Source organism: Oncorhynchus mykiss, unplaced genomic scaffold (genome assembly GCF_013265735.2).
Source record: "Oncorhynchus mykiss isolate Arlee unplaced genomic scaffold, USDA_OmykA_1.1 un_scaffold_302, whole genome shotgun sequence".
NCBI lineage: Eukaryota > Metazoa > Chordata > Actinopteri > Salmoniformes > Salmonidae > Oncorhynchus > Oncorhynchus mykiss.
This window is the reverse complement of record NW_023493751.1, coordinates 93,507-118,861: the sequence shown is the minus strand read 5'-3', so window position 1 is coordinate 118,861 and position 25,355 is coordinate 93,507. Positions and strand designations below refer to the sequence as shown.

The 25,355-nt window shown below is 43.9% G+C and overlaps 19 non-coding genes and 1 pseudogene across 19 annotated transcripts; all 20 read left to right on the top strand.

The window, feature by feature from the left end:
* The first annotated feature begins 327 nt into the window (after positions 1-327).
* On the top strand, positions 328-446 carry LOC118950010. Its single transcript, XR_005042458.1, has one exon. It is a non-coding gene; the product is annotated as a 5S ribosomal RNA (ribosomal RNA).
* A 1,185-nt stretch (positions 447-1,631) lies between these two features.
* Positions 1,632-1,750, top strand: LOC118950009. The gene has a single exon (XR_005042457.1). It is a non-coding gene; the product is annotated as a 5S ribosomal RNA (ribosomal RNA).
* A 1,170-nt stretch (positions 1,751-2,920) lies between these two features.
* Positions 2,921-3,039, top strand: LOC118950008. The gene has a single exon (XR_005042456.1). It is a non-coding gene; the product is annotated as a 5S ribosomal RNA (ribosomal RNA).
* A 1,182-nt stretch (positions 3,040-4,221) lies between these two features.
* Positions 4,222-4,340, top strand: LOC118950007. Its single transcript, XR_005042455.1, has one exon. It is a non-coding gene; the product is annotated as a 5S ribosomal RNA (ribosomal RNA).
* Positions 4,341-5,521: 1,181 nt separating this feature from the next.
* LOC118950006 lies at positions 5,522-5,640 on the top strand. Its single transcript, XR_005042454.1, has one exon. It is a non-coding gene; the product is annotated as a 5S ribosomal RNA (ribosomal RNA).
* A 1,179-nt stretch (positions 5,641-6,819) lies between these two features.
* LOC118950005 lies at positions 6,820-6,938 on the top strand. Its single transcript, XR_005042453.1, has one exon. It is a non-coding gene; the product is annotated as a 5S ribosomal RNA (ribosomal RNA).
* A 1,181-nt stretch (positions 6,939-8,119) lies between these two features.
* LOC118950004 lies at positions 8,120-8,238 on the top strand. Its single transcript, XR_005042452.1, has one exon. It is a non-coding gene; the product is annotated as a 5S ribosomal RNA (ribosomal RNA).
* Positions 8,239-9,418: 1,180 nt separating this feature from the next.
* On the top strand, positions 9,419-9,537 carry LOC118950003. The gene has a single exon (XR_005042451.1). It is a non-coding gene; the product is annotated as a 5S ribosomal RNA (ribosomal RNA).
* A 1,180-nt stretch (positions 9,538-10,717) lies between these two features.
* LOC118950002 lies at positions 10,718-10,836 on the top strand. The gene has a single exon (XR_005042450.1). It is a non-coding gene; the product is annotated as a 5S ribosomal RNA (ribosomal RNA).
* A 1,180-nt stretch (positions 10,837-12,016) lies between these two features.
* On the top strand, positions 12,017-12,135 carry LOC118950001. Its single transcript, XR_005042449.1, has one exon. It is a non-coding gene; the product is annotated as a 5S ribosomal RNA (ribosomal RNA).
* A 1,181-nt stretch (positions 12,136-13,316) lies between these two features.
* Positions 13,317-13,435, top strand: LOC118949999. The gene has a single exon (XR_005042447.1). It is a non-coding gene; the product is annotated as a 5S ribosomal RNA (ribosomal RNA).
* Positions 13,436-14,596: 1,161 nt separating this feature from the next.
* Positions 14,597-14,715, top strand: LOC118949998. Its single transcript, XR_005042446.1, has one exon. It is a non-coding gene; the product is annotated as a 5S ribosomal RNA (ribosomal RNA).
* A 1,179-nt stretch (positions 14,716-15,894) lies between these two features.
* On the top strand, positions 15,895-16,013 carry LOC118949997. The gene has a single exon (XR_005042445.1). It is a non-coding gene; the product is annotated as a 5S ribosomal RNA (ribosomal RNA).
* Positions 16,014-17,192: 1,179 nt separating this feature from the next.
* Positions 17,193-17,311, top strand: LOC118949989. Its single transcript, XR_005042444.1, has one exon. It is a non-coding gene; the product is annotated as a 5S ribosomal RNA (ribosomal RNA).
* Positions 17,312-18,492: 1,181 nt separating this feature from the next.
* Positions 18,493-18,611, top strand: LOC118949978. Its single transcript, XR_005042443.1, has one exon. It is a non-coding gene; the product is annotated as a 5S ribosomal RNA (ribosomal RNA).
* A 1,183-nt stretch (positions 18,612-19,794) lies between these two features.
* On the top strand, positions 19,795-19,913 carry LOC118949967. The gene has a single exon (XR_005042442.1). It is a non-coding gene; the product is annotated as a 5S ribosomal RNA (ribosomal RNA).
* A 1,181-nt stretch (positions 19,914-21,094) lies between these two features.
* Positions 21,095-21,213, top strand: LOC118949956. The gene has a single exon (XR_005042432.1). It is a non-coding gene; the product is annotated as a 5S ribosomal RNA (ribosomal RNA).
* Positions 21,214-22,391: 1,178 nt separating this feature from the next.
* Positions 22,392-22,500, top strand: LOC118949975 (annotated as a pseudogene).
* A 1,180-nt stretch (positions 22,501-23,680) lies between these two features.
* Positions 23,681-23,799, top strand: LOC118950025. The gene has a single exon (XR_005042474.1). It is a non-coding gene; the product is annotated as a 5S ribosomal RNA (ribosomal RNA).
* A 1,182-nt stretch (positions 23,800-24,981) lies between these two features.
* On the top strand, positions 24,982-25,100 carry LOC118949945. Its single transcript, XR_005042421.1, has one exon. It is a non-coding gene; the product is annotated as a 5S ribosomal RNA (ribosomal RNA).
* Positions 25,101-25,355: the final 255 nt, after the last annotated feature.

The window sequence follows — 25,355 nt, the reverse complement described above, 5'->3', positions numbered from 1 at the left end:
TGGATTTTCTAACAAGTTGAAGGGAATGATTTGATTTCCTCCTTAGCTCAAAGCATTTTGTAATGTTGTTGAATTTCGGTGTAATGTCTGTATTTCGTGATTCCGTGTGGGCGCGCTGTATTTCATAGGGCCCAGGTCCATGAAGTTGTCATAAGTATGAACCTAGGATATGCCCTCTTTTTCCCCCCCACAATAGTGAAATATATGGTCTGGAAATGCAAGCAAGGTTTGAGCTTTTCAGTGTGTGTCACAAGGTGGACATTTCTCTGTCCCCCTAAGAGTAAGCGACACGTTGACTTTATATAGTGTACCAAGAGATTGCCTTTCGCTTACGGCCATACCAGCCTGAATACGCCCGATCTCGTCCGATCTCGGAAGCTAAGCAGGGTCGGGCCTGGTTAGTACTTGGATGGGAGACCGCCTGGGAATACCAGGTGCTGTAAGCGTTTTGCTCCAGCAGAGGGTTCTCTTGTGTCATGCGTGGAGCAACTCCCTTTTATTTATCACCCTAATAGTGTTGTGTCTTTTTATTGGACTAAATGCAGTTTGTTAGTGCCTGATCAAATCAAATAATGGACAATGCCTTTACCTCAAAATCTAGGCAGTGCATTCAGCATTTGTTTTTAGGCTAGGAGACTGTCAATGTCTGTAGTCCATTAGGGCCCTGTAAAATCCCCTTCAATGTTTTGAATGATTGCCCCCCCCCCCCCCCCCAAAAAAAAAAAAAAAAAAAAAATTATATTCCCCCGTTTGTCCCTGCTTCTGCAGGTTTTCGCTCTCAAAAGTACACATTTTTAATAGAAATATAACACGATTAGATGTTCTATGTCCACGACAACATTTAAAACCCTAGCAGGAAACCACTTTTGAGGTCTGGGAAAAACGGAAGACATATCGATTTTGGGGTGTAGTTACCCTTTTTTAGGCAAGTGTGCGCCAGGAAGAGACCTTTGTTTGGTTAAGCGGTGTTGCTGTAGCGCTCATGTGATTGCGGAGTTTGCAAAACAAATGGCCACTGGATCGATGCAAATACTCATGATATAATTCTGCCAGGCTGGCATAGGCTACTTTGCAGTTAACATTTGATTGAGAAGGTTTTTGTGGGAAGCCTTTCCTTCTCTACCTACCACAAGAAGGTTATCATTAGCCTCATCGCTAACGGCTACACAAAGTGTAGACATGCGCGCGCTCCGCACGCATGCGCACGGAAACTGGGCAGTCCTGTGCAGTTTCTGAAAGTTGCGTGGAAATACGAATCACTGATGCATTTTGTTCATGTCTTATGATTCACTTGGGCAAATGAATGGATTTTCTAACAAGTTGAAGGGAATGATTTGATTTCCTCCTTAGCTCAAAGCATTTTGTAATGTTGTTGAATTTCGGTGTAATGTCTGTATTTCGTGATTCCGTGTGGGCGCGCTGTATTTCATAGGGCCCAGGTCCATGAAGTTGTCATAAGTATGAACCTAGGATATGCCCTCTTTTTCCCCCCCACAATAGTGAAATATATGGTCTGGAAATGCAAGCAAGGTTTGAGCTTTTCAGTGTGTGTCACAAGGTGGACATTTCTCTGTCCCCCTAAGAGTAAGCGACACGTTGACTTTATATAGTGTACCAAGAGATTGCCTTTCGCTTACGGCCATACCAGCCTGAATACGCCCGATCTCGTCCGATCTCGGAAGCTAAGCAGGGTCGGGCCTGGTTAGTACTTGGATGGGAGACCGCCTGGGAATACCAGGTGCTGTAAGCGTTTTGCTCCAGCAGAGGGTTCTCTTGTGTCATGCGTGGAGCAACTCCCTTTTATTTATCACCCTAATAGTGTTGTGTCTTTTTATTGGACTAAATGCAGTTTGTTAGTGCCTGATCAAATCAAATAATGGACAATGCCTTTACCTCAAAATCTAGGCAGTGCATTCAGCATTTGTTTTTAGGCTAGGAGACTGTCAATGTCTGTAGTCCATTAGGGCCCTGTAAAATCCCCTTCAATGTTTTGAATGATTGCCCCCCCCCCCCCCAAAAAAAAAAAAAAAAAAAAAATTATATTCCCCCGTTTGTCCCTGCTTCTGCAGGTTTTCGCTCTCAAAAGTACACATTTTTAATAGAAATATAACACGATTAGATGTTCTATGTCCACGACAACATTTAAAACCCTAGCAGGAAACCACTTTTGAGGTCTGGGAAAAACGGAAGACATATCGATTTTGGGGTAGTTACCTTAGTGTGCGCCAGGAAGAGACCTTTGTTTGGTTAAGCGGTGTTGCTGTAGCGCTCATGTGATTGCGGAGTTTGCAAAACAAATGGCCACTGGATCGATGCAAATACTCATGATATAATTCTGCCAGGCTGGCATAGGCTACTTTGCAGTTAACATTTGATTGAGAAGGTTTTTGTGGGAAGCCTTTCCTTCTCTACCTACCACAAGAAGGTTATCATTAGCCTCATCGCTAACGGCTACACAAAGTGTAGACATGCGCGCGCTCCGCACGCATGCGCACGGAAACTGGGCAGTCCTGTGCAGTTTCTGAAAGTTGCGTGGAAATACGAATCACTGATGCATTTTGTTCATGTCTTATGATTCACTTGGGCAAATGAATGGATTTTCTAACAAGTTGAAGGGAATGATTTGATTTCCTCCTTAGCTCAAAGCATTTTGTAATGTTGTTGAATTTCGGTGTAATGTCTGTATTTCGTGATTCCGTGTGGGCGCGCTGTATTTCATAGGGCCCAGGTCCATGAAGTTGTCATAAGTATGAACCTAGGATATGCCCTCTTTTTCCCCCCCACAATAGTGAAATATATGGTCTGGAAATGCAAGCAAGGTTTGAGCTTTTCAGTGTGTGTCACAAGGTGGACATTTCTCTGTCCCCCTAAGAGTAAGCGACACGTTGACTTTATATAGTGTACCAAGAGATTGCCTTTCGCTTACGGCCATACCAGCCTGAATACGCCCGATCTCGTCCGATCTCGGAAGCTAAGCAGGGTCGGGCCTGGTTAGTACTTGGATGGGAGACCGCCTGGGAATACCAGGTGCTGTAAGCGTTTTGCTCCAGCAGAGGGTTCTCTTGTGTCATGCGTGGAGCAACTCCCTTTTATTTATCACCCTAATAGTGTTGTGTCTTTTTATTGGACTAAATGCAGTTTGTTAGTGCCTGATCAAATCAAATAATGGACAATGCCTTTACCTCAAAATCTAGGCAGTGCATTCAGCATTTGTTTTTAGGCTAGGAGACTGTCAATGTCTGTAGTCCATTAGGGCCCTGTAAAATCCCCTTCAATGTTTTGAATGATTGCCCCCCCCCCCCCCAAAAAAAAAAAAAAAAAAAAAATTATATTCCCCCGTTTGTCCCTGCTTCTGCAGGTTTTCGCTCTCAAAAGTACACATTTTTAATAGAAATATAACACGATTAGATGTTCTATGTCCACGACAACATTTAAAACCCTAGCAGGAAACCACTTTTGAGGTCTGGGAAAAACGGAAGACATATCGATTTTGGGGTGTAGTTACCCTTTTTTAGGCAAGTGTGCGCCAGGAAGAGACCTTTGTTTGGTTAAGCGGTGTTGCTGTAGCGCTCATGTGATTGCGGAGTTTGCAAAACAAATGGCCACTGGATCGATGCAAATACTCATGATATAATTCTGCCAGGCTGGCATAGGCTACTTTGCAGTTAACATTTGATTGAGAAGGTTTTTGTGGGAAGCCTTTCCTTCTCTACCTACCACAAGAAGGTTATCATTAGCCTCATCGCTAACGGCTACACAAAGTGTAGACATGCGCGCGCTCCGCACGCATGCGCACGGAAACTGGGCAGTCCTGTGCAGTTTCTGAAAGTTGCGTGGAAATACGAATCACTGATGCATTTTGTTCATGTCTTATGATTCACTTGGGCAAATGAATGGATTTTCTAACAAGTTGAAGGGAATGATTTGATTTCCTCCTTAGCTCAAAGCATTTTGTAATGTTGTTGAATTTCGGTGTAATGTCTGTATTTCGTGATTCCGTGTGGGCGCGCTGTATTTCATAGGGCCCAGGTCCATGAAGTTGTCATAAGTATGAACCTAGGATATGCCCTCTTTTTCCCCCCCACAATAGTGAAATATATGGTCTGGAAATGCAAGCAAGGTTTGAGCTTTTCAGTGTGTGTCACAAGGTGGACATTTCTCTGTCCCCCTAAGAGTAAGCGACACGTTGACTTTATATAGTGTACCAAGAGATTGCCTTTCGCTTACGGCCATACCAGCCTGAATACGCCCGATCTCGTCCGATCTCGGAAGCTAAGCAGGGTCGGGCCTGGTTAGTACTTGGATGGGAGACCGCCTGGGAATACCAGGTGCTGTAAGCGTTTTGCTCCAGCAGAGGGTTCTCTTGTGTCATGCGTGGAGCAACTCCCTTTTATTTATCACCCTAATAGTGTTGTGTCTTTTTATTGGACTAAATGCAGTTTGTTAGTGCCTGATCAAATCAAATAATGGACAATGCCTTTACCTCAAAATCTAGGCAGTGCATTCAGCATTTGTTTTTAGGCTAGGAGACTGTCAATGTCTGTAGTCCATTAGGGCCCTGTAAAATCCCCTTCAATGTTTTGAATGATTGCCCCCCCCCCCCCCCCAAAAAAAAAAAAAAAAAAAATTATATTCCCCCGTTTGTCCCTGCTTCTGCAGGTTTTCGCTCTCAAAAGTACACATTTTTAATAGAAATATAACACGATTAGATGTTCTATGTCCACGACAACATTTAAAACCCTAGCAGGAAACCACTTTTGAGGTCTGGGAAAAACGGAAGACATATCGATTTTGGGTGTAGTTACCCTTTTTTAGGCAAGTGTGCGCCAGGAAGAGACCTTTGTTTGGTTAAGCGGTGTTGCTGTAGCGCTCATGTGATTGCGGAGTTTGCAAAACAAATGGCCACTGGATCGATGCAAATACTCATGATATAATTCTGCCAGGCTGGCATAGGCTACTTTGCAGTTAACATTTGATTGAGAAGGTTTTTGTGGGAAGCCTTTCCTTCTCTACCTACCACAAGAAGGTTATCATTAGCCTCATCGCTAACGGCTACACAAAGTGTAGACATGCGCGCGCTCCGCACGCATGCGCACGGAAACTGGGCAGTCCTGTGCAGTTTCTGAAAGTTGCGTGGAAATACGAATCACTGATGCATTTTGTTCATGTCTTATGATTCACTTGGGCAAATGAATGGATTTTCTAACAAGTTGAAGGGAATGATTTGATTTCCTCCTTAGCTCAAAGCATTTTGTAATGTTGTTGAATTTCGGTGTAATGTCTGTATTTCGTGATTCCGTGTGGGCGCGCTGTATTTCATAGGGCCCAGGTCCATGAAGTTGTCATAAGTATGAACCTAGGATATGCCCTCTTTTTCCCCCCCACAATAGTGAAATATATGGTCTGGAAATGCAAGCAAGGTTTGAGCTTTTCAGTGTGTGTCACAAGGTGGACATTTCTCTGTCCCCCTAAGAGTAAGCGACACGTTGACTTTATATAGTGTACCAAGAGATTGCCTTTCGCTTACGGCCATACCAGCCTGAATACGCCCGATCTCGTCCGATCTCGGAAGCTAAGCAGGGTCGGGCCTGGTTAGTACTTGGATGGGAGACCGCCTGGGAATACCAGGTGCTGTAAGCGTTTTGCTCCAGCAGAGGGTTCTCTTGTGTCATGCGTGGAGCAACTCCCTTTTATTTATCACCCTAATAGTGTTGTGTCTTTTTATTGGACTAAATGCAGTTTGTTAGTGCCTGATCAAATCAAATAATGGACAATGCCTTTACCTCAAAATCTAGGCAGTGCATTCAGCATTTGTTTTTAGGCTAGGAGACTGTCAATGTCTGTAGTCCATTAGGGCCCTGTAAAATCCCCTTCAATGTTTTGAATGATTGCCCCCCCCCCCCCAAAAAAAAAAAAAAAAAAAATTATATTCCCCCGTTTGTCCCTGCTTCTGCAGGTTTTCGCTCTCAAAAGTACACATTTTTAATAGAAATATAACACGATTAGATGTTCTATGTCCACGACAACATTTAAAACCCTAGCAGGAAACCACTTTTGAGGTCTGGGAAAAACGGAAGACATATCGATTTTGGGGTGTAGTTACCCTTTTTTAGGCAAGTGTGCGCCAGGAAGAGACCTTTGTTTGGTTAAGCGGTGTTGCTGTAGCGCTCATGTGATTGCGGAGTTTGCAAAACAAATGGCCACTGGATCGATGCAAATACTCATGATATAATTCTGCCAGGCTGGCATAGGCTACTTTGCAGTTAACATTTGATTGAGAAGGTTTTTGTGGGAAGCCTTTCCTTCTCTACCTACCACAAGAAGGTTATCATTAGCCTCATCGCTAACGGCTACACAAAGTGTAGACATGCGCGCGCTCCGCACGCATGCGCACGGAAACTGGGCAGTCCTGTGCAGTTTCTGAAAGTTGCGTGGAAATACGAATCACTGATGCATTTTGTTCATGTCTTATGATTCACTTGGGCAAATGAATGGATTTTCTAACAAGTTGAAGGGAATGATTTGATTTCCTCCTTAGCTCAAAGCATTTTGTAATGTTGTTGAATTTCGGTGTAATGTCTGTATTTCGTGATTCCGTGTGGGCGCGCTGTATTTCATAGGGCCCAGGTCCATGAAGTTGTCATAAGTATGAACCTAGGATATGCCCTCTTTTTCCCCCCCACAATAGTGAAATATATGGTCTGGAAATGCAAGCAAGGTTTGAGCTTTTCAGTGTGTGTCACAAGGTGGACATTTCTCTGTCCCCCTAAGAGTAAGCGACACGTTGACTTTATATAGTGTACCAAGAGATTGCCTTTCGCTTACGGCCATACCAGCCTGAATACGCCCGATCTCGTCCGATCTCGGAAGCTAAGCAGGGTCGGGCCTGGTTAGTACTTGGATGGGAGACCGCCTGGGAATACCAGGTGCTGTAAGCGTTTTGCTCCAGCAGAGGGTTCTCTTGTGTCATGCGTGGAGCAACTCCCTTTTATTTATCACCCTAATAGTGTTGTGTCTTTTTATTGGACTAAATGCAGTTTGTTAGTGCCTGATCAAATCAAATAATGGACAATGCCTTTACCTCAAAATCTAGGCAGTGCATTCAGCATTTGTTTTTAGGCTAGGAGACTGTCAATGTCTGTAGTCCATTAGGGCCCTGTAAAATCCCCTTCAATGTTTTGAATGATTGCCCCCCCCCCCCCCCAAAAAAAAAAAAAAAAAAAATTATATTCCCCCGTTTGTCCCTGCTTCTGCAGGTTTTCGCTCTCAAAAGTACACATTTTTAATAGAAATATAACACGATTAGATGTTCTATGTCCACGACAACATTTAAAACCCTAGCAGGAAACCACTTTTGAGGTCTGGGAAAAACGGAAGACATATCGATTTTGGGGTGTAGTTACCCTTTTTTAGGCAAGTGTGCGCCAGGAAGAGACCTTTGTTTGGTTAAGCGGTGTTGCTGTAGCGCTCATGTGATTGCGGAGTTTGCAAAACAAATGGCCACTGGATCGATGCAAATACTCATGATATAATTCTGCCAGGCTGGCATAGGCTACTTTGCAGTTAACATTTGATTGAGAAGGTTTTTGTGGGAAGCCTTTCCTTCTCTACCTACCACAAGAAGGTTATCATTAGCCTCATCGCTAACGGCTACACAAAGTGTAGACATGCGCGCGCTCCGCACGCATGCGCACGGAAACTGGGCAGTCCTGTGCAGTTTCTGAAAGTTGCGTGGAAATACGAATCACTGATGCATTTTGTTCATGTCTTATGATTCACTTGGGCAAATGAATGGATTTTCTAACAAGTTGAAGGGAATGATTTGATTTCCTCCTTAGCTCAAAGCATTTTGTAATGTTGTTGAATTTCGGTGTAATGTCTGTATTTCGTGATTCCGTGTGGGCGCGCTGTATTTCATAGGGCCCAGGTCCATGAAGTTGTCATAAGTATGAACCTAGGATATGCCCTCTTTTTCCCCCCCACAATAGTGAAATATATGGTCTGGAAATGCAAGCAAGGTTTGAGCTTTTCAGTGTGTGTCACAAGGTGGACATTTCTCTGTCCCCCTAAGAGTAAGCGACACGTTGACTTTATATAGTGTACCAAGAGATTGCCTTTCGCTTACGGCCATACCAGCCTGAATACGCCCGATCTCGTCCGATCTCGGAAGCTAAGCAGGGTCGGGCCTGGTTAGTACTTGGATGGGAGACCGCCTGGGAATACCAGGTGCTGTAAGCGTTTTGCTCCAGCAGAGGGTTCTCTTGTGTCATGCGTGGAGCAACTCCCTTTTATTTATCACCCTAATAGTGTTGTGTCTTTTTATTGGACTAAATGCAGTTTGTTAGTGCCTGATCAAATCAAATAATGGACAATGCCTTTACCTCAAAATCTAGGCAGTGCATTCAGCATTTGTTTTTAGGCTAGGAGACTGTCAATGTCTGTAGTCCATTAGGGCCCTGTAAAATCCCCTTCAATGTTTTGAATGATTGCCCCCCCCCCCCCCAAAAAAAAAAAAAAAAAAAATTATATTCCCCCGTTTGTCCCTGCTTCTGCAGGTTTTCGCTCTCAAAAGTACACATTTTTAATAGAAATATAACACGATTAGATGTTCTATGTCCACGACAACATTTAAAACCCTAGCAGGAAACCACTTTTGAGGTCTGGGAAAAACGGAAGACATATCGATTTTGGGGTGTAGTTACCCTTTTTTAGGCAAGTGTGCGCCAGGAAGAGACCTTTGTTTGGTTAAGCGGTGTTGCTGTAGCGCTCATGTGATTGCGGAGTTTGCAAAACAAATGGCCACTGGATCGATGCAAATACTCATGATATAATTCTGCCAGGCTGGCATAGGCTACTTTGCAGTTAACATTTGATTGAGAAGGTTTTTGTGGGAAGCCTTTCCTTCTCTACCTACCACAAGAAGGTTATCATTAGCCTCATCGCTAACGGCTACACAAAGTGTAGACATGCGCGCGCTCCGCACGCATGCGCACGGAAACTGGGCAGTCCTGTGCAGTTTCTGAAAGTTGCGTGGAAATACGAATCACTGATGCATTTTGTTCATGTCTTATGATTCACTTGGGCAAATGAATGGATTTTCTAACAAGTTGAAGGGAATGATTTGATTTCCTCCTTAGCTCAAAGCATTTTGTAATGTTGTTGAATTTCGGTGTAATGTCTGTATTTCGTGATTCCGTGTGGGCGCGCTGTATTTCATAGGGCCCAGGTCCATGAAGTTGTCATAAGTATGAACCTAGGATATGCCCTCTTTTTCCCCCCCACAATAGTGAAATATATGGTCTGGAAATGCAAGCAAGGTTTGAGCTTTTCAGTGTGTGTCACAAGGTGGACATTTCTCTGTCCCCCTAAGAGTAAGCGACACGTTGACTTTATATAGTGTACCAAGAGATTGCCTTTCGCTTACGGCCATACCAGCCTGAATACGCCCGATCTCGTCCGATCTCGGAAGCTAAGCAGGGTCGGGCCTGGTTAGTACTTGGATGGGAGACCGCCTGGGAATACCAGGTGCTGTAAGCGTTTTGCTCCAGCAGAGGGTTCTCTTGTGTCATGCGTGGAGCAACTCCCTTTTATTTATCACCCTAATAGTGTTGTGTCTTTTTATTGGACTAAATGCAGTTTGTTAGTGCCTGATCAAATCAAATAATGGACAATGCCTTTACCTCAAAATCTAGGCAGTGCATTCAGCATTTGTTTTTAGGCTAGGAGACTGTCAATGTCTGTAGTCCATTAGGGCCCTGTAAAATCCCCTTCAATGTTTTGAATGATTGCCCCCCCCCCCCCCAAAAAAAAAAAAAAAAAAAAATTATATTCCCCCGTTTGTCCCTGCTTCTGCAGGTTTTCGCTCTCAAAAGTACACATTTTTAATAGAAATATAACACGATTAGATGTTCTATGTCCACGACAACATTTAAAACCCTAGCAGGAAACCACTTTTGAGGTCTGGGAAAAACGGAAGACATATCGATTTTGGGGTGTAGTTACCCTTTTTTAGGCAAGTGTGCGCCAGGAAGAGACCTTTGTTTGGTTAAGCGGTGTTGCTGTAGCGCTCATGTGATTGCGGAGTTTGCAAAACAAATGGCCACTGGATCGATGCAAATACTCATGATATAATTCTGCCAGGCTGGCATAGGCTACTTTGCAGTTAACATTTGATTGAGAAGGTTTTTGTGGGAAGCCTTTCCTTCTCTACCTACCACAAGAAGGTTATCATTAGCCTCATCGCTAACGGCTACACAAAGTGTAGACATGCGCGCGCTCCGCACGCATGCGCACGGAAACTGGGCAGTCCTGTGCAGTTTCTGAAAGTTGCGTGGAAATACGAATCACTGATGCATTTTGTTCATGTCTTATGATTCACTTGGGCAAATGAATGGATTTTCTAACAAGTTGAAGGGAATGATTTGATTTCCTCCTTAGCTCAAAGCATTTTGTAATGTTGTTGAATTTCGGTGTAATGTCTGTATTTCGTGATTCCGTGTGGGCGCGCTGTATTTCATAGGGCCCAGGTCCATGAAGTTGTCATAAGTATGAACCTAGGATATGCCCTCTTTTTCCCCCCACAATAGTGAAATATATGGTCTGGAAATGCAAGCAAGGTTTGAGCTTTTCAGTGTGTGTCACAAGGTGGACATTTCTCTGTCCCCCTAAGAGTAAGCGACACGTTGACTTTATATAGTGTACCAAGAGATTGCCTTTCGCTTACGGCCATACCAGCCTGAATACGCCCGATCTCGTCCGATCTCGGAAGCTAAGCAGGGTCGGGCCTGGTTAGTACTTGGATGGGAGACCGCCTGGGAATACCAGGTGCTGTAAGCGTTTTGCTCCAGCAGAGGGTTCTCTTGTGTCATGCGTGGAGCAACTCCCTTTTATTTATCACCCTAATAGTGTTGTGTCTTTTTATTGGACTAAATGCAGTTTGTTAGTGCCTGATCAAATCAAATAATGGACAATGCCTTTACCTCAAAATCTAGGCAGTGCATTCAGCATTTGTTTTTAGGCTAGGAGACTGTCAATGTCTGTAGTCCATTAGGGCCCTGTAAAATCCCCTTCAATGTTTTGAATGATTGCCCCCCCCCCCCCCAAAAAAAAAAAAAAAAAAAATTATATTCCCCCGTTTGTCCCTGCTTCTGCAGGTTTTCGCTCTCAAAAGTACACATTTTTAATAGAAATATAACACGATTAGATGTTCTATGTCCACGACAACATTTAAAACCCTAGCAGGAAACCACTTTTGAGGTCTGGGAAAAACGGAAGACATATCGATTTTGGGGTGTAGTTACCCTTTTTTAGGCAAGTGTGCGCCAGGAAGAGACCTTTGTTTGGTTAAGCGGTGTTGCTGTAGCGCTCATGTGATTGCGGAGTTTGCAAAACAAATGGCCACTGGATCGATGCAAATACTCATGATATAATTCTGCCAGGCTGGCATAGGCTACTTTGCAGTTAACATTTGATTGAGAAGGTTTTTGTGGGAAGCCTTTCCTTCTCTACCTACCACAAGAAGGTTATCATTAGCCTCATCGCTAACGGCTACACAAAGTGTAGACATGCGCGCGCTCCGCACGCATGCGCACGGAAACTGGGCAGTCCTGTGCAGTTTCTGAAAGTTGCGTGGAAATACGAATCACTGATGCATTTTGTTCATGTCTTATGATTCACTTGGGCAAATGAATGGATTTTCTAACAAGTTGAAGGGAATGATTTGATTTCCTCCTTAGCTCAAAGCATTTTGTAATGTTGTTGAATTTCGGTGTAATGTCTGTATTTCGTGATTCCGTGTGGGCGCGCTGTATTTCATAGGGCCCAGGTCCATGAAGTTGTCATAAGTATGAACCTAGGATATGCCCTCTTTTTCCCCCCCACAATAGTGAAATATATGGTCTGGAAATGCAAGCAAGGTTTGAGCTTTTCAGTGTGTGTCACAAGGTGGACATTTCTCTGTCCCCCTAAGAGTAAGCGACACGTTGACTTTATATAGTGTACCAAGAGATTGCCTTTCGCTTACGGCCATACCAGCCTGAATACGCCCGATCTCGTCCGATCTCGGAAGCTAAGCAGGGTCGGGCCTGGTTAGTACTTGGATGGGAGACCGCCTGGGAATACCAGGTGCTGTAAGCGTTTTGCTCCAGCAGAGGGTTCTCTTGTGTCATGCGTGGAGCAACTCCCTTTTATTTATCACCCTAATAGTGTTGTGTCTTTTTATTGGACTAAATGCAGTTTGTTAGTGCCTGATCAAATCAAATAATGGACAATGCCTTTACCTCAAAATCTAGGCAGTGCATTCAGCATTTGTTTTTAGGCTAGGAGACTGTCAATGTCTGTAGTCCATTAGGGCCCTGTAAAATCCCCTTCAATGTTTTGAATGATTGCCCCCCCCCCCCCCCAAAAAAAAAAAAAAAAAAAATTATATTCCCCCGTTTGTCCCTGCTTCTGCAGGTTTTCGCTCTCAAAAGTACACATTTTTAATAGAAATATAACACGATTAGATGTTCTATGTCCACGACAACATTTAAAACCCTAGCAGGAAACCACTTTTGAGGTCTGGGAAAAACGGAAGACATATCGATTTTGGGGTGTAGTTACCCTTTTTTAGGCAAGTGTGCGCCAGGAAGAGACCTTTGTTTGGTTAAGCGGTGTTGCTGTAGCGCTCATGTGATTGCGGAGTTTGCAAAACAAATGGCCACTGGATCGATGCAAATACTCATGATATAATTCTGCCAGGCTGGCATAGGCTACTTTGCAGTTAACATTTGATTGAGAAGGTTTTTGTGGGAAGCCTTTCCTTCTCTACCTACCACAAGAAGGTTATCATTAGCCTCATCGCTAACGGCTACACAAAGTGTAGACATGCGCGCGCTCCGCACGCATGCGCACGGAAACTGGGCAGTCCTGTGCAGTTTCTGAAAGTTGCGTGGAAATACGAATCACTGATGCATTTTGTTCATGTCTTATGATTCACTTGGGCAAATGAATGGATTTTCTAACAAGTTGAAGGGAATGATTTGATTTCCTCCTTAGCTCAAAGCATTTTGTAATGTTGTTGAATTTCGGTGTAATGTCTGTATTTCGTGATTCCGTGTGGGCGCGCTGTATTTCATAGGGCCCAGGTCCATGAAGTTGTCATAAGTATGAACCTAGGATATGCCCTCTTTTTCCTCCCCACAATAGTGAAATATATGGTCTGGAAATGCAAGCAAGGTTTGAGCTTTTCAGTGTGTGTCACAAGGTGGACATTTCTCTGTCCCCCTAAGAGTAAGCGACACGTTGACTTTATATAGTGTACCAAGAGATTGCCTTTCGCTTACGGCCATACCAGCCTGAATACGCCCGATCTCGTCCGATCTCGGAAGCTAAGCAGGGTCGGGCCTGGTTAGTACTTGGATGGGAGACCGCCTGGGAATACCAGGTGCTGTAAGCGTTTTGCTCCAGCAGAGGGTTCTCTTGTGTCATGCGTGGAGCAACTCCCTTTTATTTATCACCCTAATAGTGTTGTGTCTTTTTATTGGACTAAATGCAGTTTGTTAGTGCCTGATCAAATCAAATAATGGACAATGCCTTTACCTCAAAATCTAGGCAGTGCATTCAGCATTTGTTTTTAGGCTAGGAGACTGTCAATGTCTGTAGTCCATTAGGGCCCTGTAAAATCCCCTTCAATGTTTTGAATGATTGCCCCCCCCCCCCCCCAAAAAAAAAAAAAAAAAAAAAATTATATTCCCCCGTTTGTCCCTGCTTCTGCAGGTTTTCGCTCTCAAAAGTACACATTTTTAATAGAAATATAACACGATTAGATGTTCTATGTCCACGACAACATTTAAAACCCTAGCAGGAAACCACTTTTGAGGTCTGGGAAAAACGGAAGACATATCGATTTTGGGGTGTGTGCGCCAGGAAGAGACCTTTGTTTGGTTAAGCGGTGTTGCTGTAGCGCTCATGTGATTGCGGAGTTTGCAAAACAAATGGCCACTGGATCGATGCAAATACTCATGATATAATTCTGCCAGGCTGGCATAGGCTACTTTGCAGTTAACATTTGATTGAGAAGGTTTTTGTGGGAAGCCTTTCCTTCTCTACCTACCACAAGAAGGTTATCATTAGCCTCATCGCTAACGGCTACACAAAGTGTAGACATGCGCGCGCTCCGCACGCATGCGCACGGAAACTGGGCAGTCCTGTGCAGTTTCTGAAAGTTGCGTGGAAATACGAATCACTGATGCATTTTGTTCATGTCTTATGATTCACTTGGGCAAATGAATGGATTTTCTAACAAGTTGAAGGGAATGATTTGATTTCCTCCTTAGCTCAAAGCATTTTGTAATGTTGTTGAATTTCGGTGTAATGTCTGTATTTCGTGATTCCGTGTGGGCGCGCTGTATTTCATAGGGCCCAGGTCCATGAAGTTGTCATAAGTATGAACCTAGGATATGCCCTCTTTTTCCCCCCCACAATAGTGAAATATATGGTCTGGAAATGCAAGCAAGGTTTGAGCTTTTCAGTGTGTGTCACAAGGTGGACATTTCTCTGTCCCCCTAAGAGTAAGCGACACGTTGACTTTATATAGTGTACCAAGAGATTGCCTTTCGCTTACGGCCATACCAGCCTGAATACGCCCGATCTCGTCCGATCTCGGAAGCTAAGCAGGGTCGGGCCTGGTTAGTACTTGGATGGGAGACCGCCTGGGAATACCAGGTGCTGTAAGCGTTTTGCTCCAGCAGAGGGTTCTCTTGTGTCATGCGTGGAGCAACTCCCTTTTATTTATCACCCTAATAGTGTTGTGTCTTTTTATTGGACTAAATGCAGTTTGTTAGTGCCTGATCAAATCAAATAATGGACAATGCCTTTACCTCAAAATCTAGGCAGTGCATTCAGCATTTGTTTTTAGGCTAGGAGACTGTCAATGTCTGTAGTCCATTAGGGCCCTGTAAAATCCCCTTCAATGTTTTGAATGATTGCCCCCCCCCCCCCAAAAAAAAAAAAAAAAAAAATTATATTCCCCCGTTTGTCCCTGCTTCTGCAGGTTTTCGCTCTCAAAAGTACACATTTTTAATAGAAATATAACACGATTAGATGTTCTATGTCCACGACAACATTTAAAACCCTAGCAGGAAACCACTTTTGAGGTCTGGGAAAAACGGAAGACATATCGATTTTGGGGTGTAGTTACCCTTTTTTAGGCAAGTGTGCGCCAGGAAGAGACCTTTGTTTGGTTAAGCGGTGTTGCTGTAGCGCTCATGTGATTGCGGAGTTTGCAAAACAAATGGCCACTGGATCGATGCAAATACTCATGATATAATTCTGCCAGGCTGGCATAGGCTACTTTGCAGTTAACATTTGATTGAGAAGGTTTTTGTGGGAAGCCTTTCCTTCTCTACCTACCACAAGAAGGTTATCATTAGCCTCATCGCTAACGGCTACACAAAGTGTAGACATGCGCGCGCTCCGCACGCATGCGCACGGAAACTGGGCAGTCCTGTGCAGTTTCTGAAAGTTGCGTGGAAATACGAATCACTGATGCATTTTGTTCATGTCTTATGATTCACTTGGGCAAATGAATGGATTTTCTAACAAGTTGAAGGGAATGATTTGATTTCCTCCTTAGCTCAAAGCATTTTGTAATGTTGTTGAATTTCGGTGTAATGTCTGTATTTCGTGATTCCGTGTGGGCGCGCTGTATTTCATAGGGCCCAGGTCCATGAAGTTGTCATAAGTATGAACCTAGGATATGCCCTCTTTTTCCCCCCCACAATAGTGAAATATATGGTCTGGAAATGCAAGCAAGGTTTGAGCTTTTCAGTGTGTGTCACAAGGTGGACATTTCTCTGTCCCCCTAAGAGTAAGCGACACGTTGACTTTATATAGTGTACCAAGAGATTGCCTTTCGCTTACGGCCATACCAGCCTGAATACGCCCGATCTCGTCCGATCTCGGAAGCTAAGCAGGGTCGGGCCTGGTTAGTACTTGGATGGGAGACCGCCTGGGAATACCAGGTGCTGTAAGCGTTTTGCTCCAGCAGAGGGTTCTCTTGTGTCATGCGTGGAGCAACTCCCTTTTATTTATCACCCTAATAGTGTTGTGTCTTTTTATTGGACTAAATGCAGTTTGTTAGTGCCTGATCAAATCAAATAATGGACAATGCCTTTACCTCAAAATCTAGGCAGTGCATTCAGCATTTGTTTTTAGGCTAGGAGACTGTCAATGTCTGTAGTCCATTAGGGCCCTGTAAAATCCCCTTCAATGTTTTGAATGATTGCCCCCCCCCCCCCAAAAAAAAAACAAAAAAAAAATTATATTCCCCCGTTTGTCCCTGCTTCTGCAGGTTTTCGCTCTCAAAAGTACACATTTTTAATAGAAATATAACACGATTAGATGTTCTATGTCCACGACAACATTTAAAACCCTAGCAGGAAACCACTTTTGAGGTCTGGGAAAAACGGAAGACATATCGATTTTGGGGTGTAGTTACCCTTTTTTAGGCAAGTGTGCGCCAGGAAGAGACCTTTGTTTGGTTAAGCGGTGTTGCTGTAGCGCTCATGTGATTGCGGAGTTTGCAAAACAAATGGCCACTGGATCGATGCAAATACTCATGATATAATTCTGCCAGGCTGGCATAGGCTACTTTGCAGTTAACATTTGATTGAGAAGGTTTTTGTGGGAAGCCTTTCCTTCTCTACCTACCACAAGAAGGTTATCATTAGCCTCATCGCTAACGGCTACACAAAGTGTAGACATGCGCGCGCTCCGCACGCATGCGCACGGAAACTGGGCAGTCCTGTGCAGTTTCTGAAAGTTGCGTGGAAATACGAATCACTGATGCATTTTGTTCATGTCTTATGATTCACTTGGGCAAATGAATGGATTTTCTAACAAGTTGAAGGGAATGATTTGATTTCCTCCTTAGCTCAAAGCATTTTGTAATGTTGTTGAATTTCGGTGTAATGTCTGTATTTCGTGATTCCGTGTGGGCGCGCTGTATTTCATAGGGCCCAGGTCCATGAAGTTGTCATAAGTATGAACCTAGGATATGCCCTCTTTTTCCCCCCACAATAGTGAAATATATGGTCTGGAAATGCAAGCAAGGTTTGAGCTTTTCAGTGTGTGTCACAAGGTGGACATTTCTCTGTCCCCCTAAGAGTAAGCGACACGTTGACTTTATATAGTGTACCAAGAGATTGCCTTTCGCTTACGGCCATACCAGCCTGAATACGCCCGATCTCGTCCGATCTCGGAAGCTAAGCAGGGTCGGGCCTGGTTAGTACTTGGATGGGAGACCGCCTGGGAATACCAGGTGCTGTAAGCGTTTTGCTCCAGCAGAGGGTTCTCTTGTGTCATGCGTGGAGCAACTCCCTTTTATTTATCACCCTAATAGTGTTGTGTCTTTTTATTGGACTAAATGCAGTTTGTTAGTGCCTGATCAAATCAAATAATGGACAATGCCTTTACCTCAAAATCTAGGCAGTGCATTCAGCATTTGTTTTTAGGCTAGGAGACTGTCAATGTCTGTAGTCCATTAGGGCCCTGTAAAATCCCCTTCAATGTTTTGAATGATTGCCCCCCCCCCCCCCAAAAAAAAAAAAAAAAAAAAATTATATTCCCCCGTTTGTCCCTGCTTCTGCAGGTTTTCGCTCTCAAAAGTACACATTTTTAATAGAAATATAACACGATTAGATGTTCTATGTCCACGACAACATTTAAAACCCTAGCAGGAAACCACTTTTGAGGTCTGGGAAAAACGGAAGACATATCGATTTTGGGGTGTAGTTACCCTTTTTTAGGCAAGTGTGCGCCAGGAAGAGACCTTTGTTTGGTTAAGCGGTGTTGCTGTAGCGCTCATGTGATTGCGGAGTTTGCAAAACAAATGGCCACTGGATCGATGCAAATACTCATGATATAATTCTGCCAGGCTGGCATAGGCTACTTTGCAGTTAACATTTGATTGAGAAGGTTTTTGTGGGAAGCCTTTCCTTCTCTACCTACCACAAGAAGGTTATCATTAGCCTCATCGCTAACGGCTACACAAAGTGTAGACATGCGCGCGCTCCGCACGCATGCGCACGGAAACTGGGCAGTCCTGTGCAGTTTCTGAAAGTTGCGTGGAAATACGAATCACTGATGCATTTTGTTCATGTCTTATGATTCACTTGGGCAAATGAATGGATTTTCTAACAAGTTGAAGGGAATGATTTGATTTCCTCCTTAGCTCAAAGCATTTTGTAATGTTGTTGAATTTCGGTGTAATGTCTGTATTTCGTGATTCCGTGTGGGCGCGCTGTATTTCATAGGGCCCAGGTCCATGAAGTTGTCATAAGTATGAACCTAGGATATGCCCTCTTTTTCCCCCCCACAATAGTGAAATATATGGTCTGGAAATGCAAGCAAGGTTTGAGCTTTTCAGTGTGTGTCACAAGGTGGACATTTCTCTGTCCCCCTAAGAGTAAGCGACACGTTGACTTTATATAGTGTACCAAGAGATTGCCTTTCGCTTACGGCCATACCAGCCTGAATACGCCCGATCTCGTCCGATCTCGGAAGCTAAGCAGGGTCGGGCCTGGTTAGTACTTGGATGGGAGACCGCCTGGGAATACCAGGTGCTGTAAGCGTTTTGCTCCAGCAGAGGGTTCTCTTGTGTCATGCGTGGAGCAACTCCCTTTTATTTATCACCCTAATAGTGTTGTGTCTTTTTATTGGACTAAATGCAGTTTGTTAGTGCCTGATCAAATCAAATAATGGACAATGCCTTTACCTCAAAATCTAGGCAGTGCATTCAGCATTTGTTTTTAGGCTAGGAGACTGTCAATGTCTGTAGTCCATTAGGGCCCTGTAAAATCCCCTTCAATGTTTTGAATGATTGCCCCCCCCCCCCCCCCAAAAAAAAAAAAAAAAAAAAATTATATTCCCCCGTTTGTCCCTGCTTCTGCAGGTTTTCGCTCTCAAAAGTACACATTTTTAATAGAAATATAACACGATTAGATGTTCTATGTCCACGACAACATTTAAAACCCTAGCAGGAAACCACTTTTGAGGTCTGGGAAAAACGGAAGACATATCGATTTTGGGGTGTAGTTACCCTTTTTTAGGCAAGTGTGCGCCAGGAAGAGACCTTTGTTTGGTTAAGCGGTGTTGCTGTAGCGCTCATGTGATTGCGGAGTTTGCAAAACAAATGGCCACTGGATCGATGCAAATACTCATGATATAATTCTGCCAGGCTGGCATAGGCTACTTTGCAGTTAACATTTGATTGAGAAGGTTTTTGTGGGAAGCCTTTCCTTCTCTACCTACCACAAGAAGGTTATCATTAGCCTCATCGCTAACGGCTACACAAAGTGTAGACATGCGCGCGCTCCGCACGCATGCGCACGGAAACTGGGCAGTCCTGTGCAGTTTCTGAAAGTTGCGTGGAAATACGAATCACTGATGCATTTTGTTCATGTCTTATGATTCACTTGGGCAAATGAATGGATTTTCTAACAAGTTGAAGGGAATGATTTGATTTCCTCCTTAGCTCAAAGCATTTTGTAATGTTGTTGAATTTCGGTGTAATGTCTGTATTTCGTGATTCCGTGTGGGCGCGCTGTATTTCATAGGGCCCAGGTCCATGAAGTTGTCATAAGTATGAACCTAGGATATGCCCTCTTTTTCCCCCCCACAATAGTGAAATATATGGTCTGGAAATGCAAGCAAGGTTTGAGCTTTTCAGTGTGTGTCACAAGGTGGACATTTCTCTGTCCCCCTAAGAGTAAGCGACACGTTGACTTTATATAGTGTACCAAGAGATTGCCTTTCGCTTACGGCCATACCAGCCTGAATACGCCCGATCTCGTCCGATCTCGGAAGCTAAGCAGGGTCGGGCCTGGTTAGTACTTGGATGGGAGACCGCCTGGGAATACCAGGTGCTGTAAGCGTTTTGCTCCAGCAGAGGGTTCTCTTGTGTCATGCGTGGAGCAACTCCCTTTTATTTATCACCCTAATAGTGTTGTGTCTTTTTATTGGACTAAATGCAGTTTGTTAGTGCCTGATCAAATCAAATAATGGACAATGCCTTTACCTCAAAATCTAGGCAGTGCATTCAGCATTTGTTTTTAGGCTAGGAGACTGTCAATGTCTGTAGTCCATTAGGGCCCTGTAAAATCCCCTTCAATGTTTTGAATGATTGCCCCCCCCCCCCCAAAAAAAAAAAAAAAAAAAAAATTATATTCCCCCGTTTGTCCCTGCTTCTGCAGGTTTTCGCTCTCAAAAGTACACATTTTTAATAGAAATATAACACGATTAGATGTTCTATGTCCACGACAACATTTAAAACCCTAGCAGGAAACCACTTTTGAGGTCTGGGAAAAACGGAAGACATATCGATTTTGGGGTGTAGTTACCCTTTTTTAGGCAAGTGTGCGCCAGGAAGAGACCTTTGTTTGGTTAAGCGGTGTTGCTGTAGCGCTCATGTGATTGCGGAGTTTGCAAAACAAATGGCCACTGGATCGATGCAAATACTCATGATATAATTCTGCCAGGCTGGCATAGGCTACTTTGCAGTTAACATTTGATTGAGAAGGTTTTTGTGGGAAGCCTTTCCTTCTCTACCTACCACAAGAAGGTTATCATTAGCCTCATCGCTAACGGCTACACAAAGTGTAGACATGCGCGCGCTCCGCACGCATGCGCACGGAAACTGGGCAGTCCTGTGCAGTTTCTGAAAGTTGCGTGGAAATACGAATCACTGATGCATTTTGTTCATGTCTTATGATTCACTTGGGCAAATGAATGGATTTTCTAACAAGTTGAAGGGAATGATTTGATTTCCTCCTTAGCTCAAAGCATTTTGTAATGTTGTTGAATTTCGGTGTAATGTCTGTATTTCGTGATTCCGTGTGGGCGCGCTGTATTTCATAGGGCCCAGGTCCATGAAGTTGTCATAAGTATGAACCTAGGATATGCCCTCTTTTTCCCCCCCACAATAGTGAAATATATGGTCTGGAAATGCAAGCAAGGTTTGAGCTTTTCAGTGTGTGTCACAAGGTGGACATTTCTCTGTCCCCCTAAGAGTAAGCGACACGTTGACTTTATATAGTGTACCAAGAGATTGCCTTTCGCTTACGGCCATACCAGCCTGAATACGCCCGATCTCGTCCGATCTCGGAAGCTAAGCAGGGTCGGGCCTGGTTAGTACTTGGATGGGAGACCGCCTGGGAATACCAGGTGCTGTAAGCGTTTTGCTCCAGCAGAGGGTTCTCTTGTGTCATGCGTGGAGCAACTCCCTTTTATTTATCACCCTAATAGTGTTGTGTCTTTTTATTGGACTAAATGCAGTTTGTTAGTGCCTGATCAAATCAAATAATGGACAATGCCTTTACCTCTAAATCTAGGCAGTGCATTCAGCATTTGTTTTTAGGCTAGGAGACTGTCAATGTCTGTAGTCCATTAGGGCCCTGTAAAATCCCCTTCAATGTTTTGAATGATTGCCCCCCCCCCAAAAAAAAAAACAAAAAAAAAATTATATTCCCCCGTTTGTCCCTGCTTCTGCAGGTTTTCGCTCTCAAAAGTACACATTTTTAATAGAAATATAACACGATTAGATGTTCTATGTCCACGACAACATTTAAAACCCTAGCAGGAAACCACTTTTGAGGTCTGGGAAAAACGGAAGACATATCGATTTTGGGGTGTAGTTACCCTTTTTTAGGCAAGTGTGCGCCAGGAAGAGACCTTTGTTTGGTTAAGCGGTGTTGCTGTAGCGCTCATGTGATTGCGGAGTTTGCAAAACAAATGGCCACTGGATCGATGCAAATACTCATGATATAATTCTGCCAGGCTGGCATAGGCTACTTTGCAGTTAACATTTGATTGAGAAGGTTTTTGTGGGAAGCCTTTCCTTCTCTACCTACCACAAGAAGGTTATCATTAGCCTCATCGCTAACGGCTACACAAAGTGTAGACATGCGCGCGCTCCGCACGCATGCGCACGGAAACTGGGCAGTCCTGTGCAGTTTCTGAAAGTTGCGTGGAAATACGAATCACTGATGCATTTTGTTCATGTCTTATGATTCACTTGGGCAAATGAATGGATTTTCTAACAAGTTGAAGGGAATGATTTGATTTCCTCCTTAGCTCAAAGCATTTTGTAATGTTGTTGAATTTCGGTGTAATGTCTGTATTTCGTGATTCCGTGTGGGCGCGCTGTATTTCATAGGGCCCAGGTCCATGAAGTTGTCATAAGTATGAACCTAGGATATGCCCTCTTTTTCCCCCCCACAATAGTGAAATATATGGTCTGGAAATGCAAGCAAGGTTTGAGCTTTTCAGTGTGTGTCACAAGGTGGACATTTCTCTGTCCCCCTAAGAGTAAGCGACACGTTGACTTTATATAGTGTACCAAGAGATTGCCTTTCGCTTACGGCCATACCAGCCTGAATACGCCCGATCTCGGAAGCTAAGCAGGGTCGGGCCTGGTTAGTACTTGGATGGGAGACCGCCTGGGAATACCAGGTGCTGTAAGCGTTTTGCTCCAGCAGAGGGTTCTCTTGTGTCATGCGTGGAGCAACTCCCTTTTATTTATCACCCTAATAGTGTTGTGTCTTTTTATTGGACTAAATGCAGTTTGTTAGTGCCTGATCAAATCAAATAATGGACAATGCCTTTACCTCAAAATCTAGGCAGTGCATTCAGCATTTGTTTTTAGGCTAGGAGACTGTCAATGTCTGTAGTCCATTAGGGCCCTGTAAAATCCCCTTCAATGTTTTGAATGATTGCCCCCCCCCCCCCCAAAAAAAAAAAAAAAAAAAATTATATTCCCCCGTTTGTCCCTGCTTCTGCAGGTTTTCGCTCTCAAAAGTACACATTTTTAATAGAAATATAACACGATTAGATGTTCTATGTCCACGACAACATTTAAAACCCTAGCAGGAAACCACTTTTGAGGTCTGGGAAAAACGGAAGACATATCGATTTTGGGGTGTAGTTACCCTTTTTTAGGCAAGTGTGCGCCAGGAAGAGACCTTTGTTTGGTTAAGCGGTGTTGCTGTAGCGCTCATGTGATTGCGGAGTTTGCAAAACAAATGGCCACTGGATCGATGCAAATACTCATGATATAATTCTGCCAGGCTGGCATAGGCTACTTTGCAGTTAACATTTGATTGAGAAGGTTTTTGTGGGAAGCCTTTCCTTCTCTACCTACCACAAGAAGGTTATCATTAGCCTCATCGCTAACGGCTACACAAAGTGTAGACATGCGCGCGCTCCGCACGCATGCGCACGGAAACTGGGCAGTCCTGTGCAGTTTCTGAAAGTTGCGTGGAAATACGAATCACTGATGCATTTTGTTCATGTCTTATGATTCACTTGGGCAAATGAATGGATTTTCTAACAAGTTGAAGGGAATGATTTGATTTCCTCCTTAGCTCAAAGCATTTTGTAATGTTGTTGAATTTCGGTGTAATGTCTGTATTTCGTGATTCCGTGTGGGCGCGCTGTATTTCATAGGGCCCAGGTCCATGAAGTTGTCATAAGTATGAACCTAGGATATGCCCTCTTTTTCCCCCCCACAATAGTGAAATATATGGTCTGGAAATGCAAGCAAGGTTTGAGCTTTTCAGTGTGTGTCACAAGGTGGACATTTCTCTGTCCCCCTAAGAGTAAGCGACACGTTGACTTTATATAGTGTACCAAGAGATTGCCTTTCGCTTACGACCATACCAGCCTGAATACGCCCGATCTCGTCCGATCTCGGAAGCTAAGCAGGGTCGGGCCTGGTTAGTACTTGGATGGGAGACCGCCTGGGAATACCAGGTGCTGTAAGCGTTTTGCTCCAGCAGAGGGTTCTCTTGTGTCATGCGTGGAGCAACTCCCTTTTATTTATCACCCTAATAGTGTTGTGTCTTTTTATTGGACTAAATGCAGTTTGTTAGTGCCTGATCAAATCAAATAATGGACAATGCCTTTACCTCAAAATCTAGGCAGTGCATTCAGCATTTGTTTTTAGGCTAGGAGACTGTCAATGTCTGTAGTCCATTAGGGCCCTGTAAAATCCCCTTCAATGTTTTGAATGATTGCCCCCCCCCCCCCCCAAAAAAAAAAAAAAAAAAAAATTATATTCCCCCGTTTGTCCCTGCTTCTGCAGGTTTTCGCTCTCAAAAGTACACATTTTTAATAGAAATATAACACGATTAGATGTTCTATGTCCACGACAACATTTAAAACCCTAGCAGGAAACCACTTTTGAGGTCTGGGAAAAACGGAAGACATATCGATTTTGGGGTGTAGTTACCCTTTTTTAGGCAAGTGTGCGCCAGGAAGAGACCTTTGTTTGGTTAAGCGGTGTTGCTGTAGCGCTCATGTGATTGCGGAGTTTGCAAAACAAATGGCCACTGGATCGATGCAAATACTCATGATATAATTCTGCCAGGCTGGCATAGGCTACTTTGCAGTTAACATTTGATTGAGAAGGTTTTTGTGGGAAGCCTTTCCTTCTCTACCTACCACAAGAAGGTTATCATTAGCCTCATCGCTAACGGCTACACAAAGTGTAGACATGCGCGCGCTCCGCACGCATGCGCACGGAAACTGGGCAGTCCTGTGCAGTTTCTGAAAGTTGCGTGGAAATACGAATCACTGATGCATTTTGTTCATGTCTTATGATTCACTTGGGCAAATGAATGGATTTTCTAACAAGTTGAAGGGAATGATTTGATTTCCTCCTTAGCTCAAAGCATTTTGTAATGTTGTTGAATTTCGGTGTAATGTCTGTATTTCGTGATTCCGTGTGGGCGCGCTGTATTTCATAGGGCCCAGGTCCATGAAGTTGTCATAAGTATGAACCTAGGATATGCCCTCTTTTTCCCCCCCACAATAGTGAAATATATGGTCTGGAAATGCAAGCAAGGTTTGAGCTTTTCAGTGTGTGTCACAAGGTGGACATTTCTCTGTCCCCCTAAGAGTAAGCGACACGTTGACTTTATATAGTGTACCAAGAGATTGCCTTTCGCTTACGGCCATACCAGCCTGAATACGCCCGATCTCGTCCGATCTCGGAAGCTAAGCAGGGTCGGGCCTGGTTAGTACTTGGATGGGAGACCGCCTGGGAATACCAGGTGCTGTAAGCGTTTTGCTCCAGCAGAGGGTTCTCTTGTGTCATGCGTGGAGCAACTCCCTTTTATTTATCACCCTAATAGTGTTGTGTCTTTTTATTGGACTAAATGCAGTTTGTTAGTGCCTGATCAAATCAAATAATGGACAATGCCTTTACCTCAAAATCTAGGCAGTGCATTCAGCATTTGTTTTTAGGCTAGGAGACTGTCAATGTCTGTAGTCCATTAGGGCCCTGTAAAATCCCCTTCAATGTTTTGAATGATTGCCCC